Here is a 2,439-nt window from a genome sequence, read left to right as displayed (position 1 = left end):
ATTTATTTTCCCCGTGATTATCTTTCCTTCCCTCAATGTATTCTTTGTGCTTGCTGGACTGGTTTGAAGTGTGAAGGTTAATGCACTGGGTGTGTATGTGGGAAGAAGTCCACACCACTACCTAGAGGCAGTTAATCATTCCCATTGTTATTTTAACATTGAGAATATACTTTATCTCTGGGACCAGAACCTGCACACAGGAACCAGGTAACCACCGTTTCGACATTGGGCTACACAGCGTTATATTTTATGTAATCAGTTAGCCTTTTTCATGTCTTAAGAGGCCATACCGTCAGCTTTTTGAATTCTGTGCAATTCCTCTACAAAACATGGATTTGTACAAGTCTTTCACAAATTGGTTACCTGAATTGATTAAATTCACCCCTTGTTATAAGATGCACATTTACCGCAGCAGAAAACTGGCTTAATCTTTTGACCTCAGTAATGCTGAAGGGAATAGCAAACAATCGTGACTTTAATGTTGTTAGGTTTTTTCTTTTTATTTCCTTATCTTTCATCCAAAGAGGTGTATATGCATTTTTGGTGAAGTCTCTGAAGTAGGTCCTTTGATACCAAAAGTTATTTCAGTGTAAACCAGGTAAGTTATGTGCCTGTTTTTCTGACTCCCCCTGAGGTGGAGGGCTGGACCCGGTTGCCAACTCTCAGAGCTTGGTCACATATGCTTTGTACATATGATAAGTGCATGTTCTTTTCAGAATGAATCTACTTTTACTTATTTTCAGTCTGTTTCTGGGAGAAGAGATGACTTCTTATCTCTTAGGTCCAAATATGTTAACTACTGTTTTCTCTGATCCCATTCAATACTGAATACTGCTTCCTTAAACTTCATACACCATCAAGCCTCCACTAGGAAAAAATTAACACTGAATATTTATATCCCAGTCCAAGGGGAGATTAGACAGCAACTAAATGAATGGGTGAATGGGAGAGCTTGCTTACTAATAAATGGCAGCTTCTTGGCTAAATTGCTAGAATTATTAGATGCTTTACTTTAGAAAAATGGAATTTTATTACTAAAGAAACCATTGCAAATGTATAGATACGGATAAACTCTGGAAAAATTGTAATCTACTTCAGACCATAAAAAACATAAACAAAATATCTGCTGTGATGCCATGAGCCCAGAAAACAGGTGTTTCTCCCATTTCTCAATGCTGTTGGCTAGACTTATTCAGGGACAAGATAATTACTCTGATATACCAAGGCTGCTGACCAACACTTGCAGACAATTAATTGGACAAATGAATTGGACAAAGTTAAAATATTTGTAAACAAAAAATTTGAAAATTTACAGTGGAGTGCTAAAACAGTGATTTTAGATTTTCATGAAAATTTACCACTCCTGGTAAGGAAAACTCGGTATGTGTGATGAAAAGGAAAATACCGGAGAAAATTCACCCCATATCCCTGTTTGTGTGTGTACGCACGTGTGTGTGTGTTTGTGTGTGTGTGTGTGTATCTTTAGGGGTACTTTTAACACATCCTTCTAAGACATATGTATCTTCAATTTAACCACATAATTTAGTGGAGCCGTAGCATATTTTTCTTCTTCTTACTATTGTTCAAGGAAAGACACTCTGAATCATGAAGATAGGGATATTTGATGAAATGTACCAAGTGTTACTGAATTAGATCCAGAGTCTTTCAATAGGGATAGAGTTTATGGAGGTGTTATTGTAACTGTGGATAGGACCTTCAAGGAGGCATTTTGTTGTCTATGGAAAAAGTAACTGATGAACCATTTAGTGTTGTTGGGAGACATAATTTATAAAGGGAAACCTGCCATTCTAATAGTATCACTGAGCAGTGGCAAGAGATGAAAGAATGGGCCAGCTGCTCTTTATTGGGAGAACATGGTGTCATAGGCCTTTCAGAAGAGTGATCAGGCCTCAGGAAATTGTCTGCCTCCTGGTGGGAACCTGGATATGATCTGGAAGTTTGACTTTCTATACTCCCCTTTCAAGTACTAGCTATAAAAGCGCAGCAAGTTATTTGTTACCTACCGTAGAATGAGAGGAGAATTTTGAGAAAGAATGGACGGGTAGGTTGGAAGCAGTGATAGGCTCATACATAAAAGACATGGCCAGCCCAGTTTGTTTGGTAGCTTACAAACATACACAAGCACAAACGTGAGCACTAAATTCGTAGTAGCTATATTTTCCAAGTCCTTTATAGCAAAGAGTCCACAAGACCACATTTTACCATCTACTTGGGAACAATATTAGCTTCAGTTTGGTAATGCAACCTCAGACATAGTATTTAAGAATAAATTTTCCTGGACCATAAAATTACACTTGTTTTGCTAGCAAAAGGAGAAAATAAATGTCTGTTTAAGCTAATTACTGTCCAACTCATGATTTTTGTTGTTGTTTAGCATGTAATAAACCCAACTTTGGAATTGGAATGGGATGTAAAATA

This window comes from Acinonyx jubatus, chromosome E1 (genome assembly GCF_027475565.1).
Source record: "Acinonyx jubatus isolate Ajub_Pintada_27869175 chromosome E1, VMU_Ajub_asm_v1.0, whole genome shotgun sequence".
NCBI classification, from domain to species: Eukaryota; Metazoa; Chordata; class Mammalia; order Carnivora; family Felidae; genus Acinonyx; species Acinonyx jubatus.
This window is presented reverse-complemented; position numbering follows the sequence as displayed.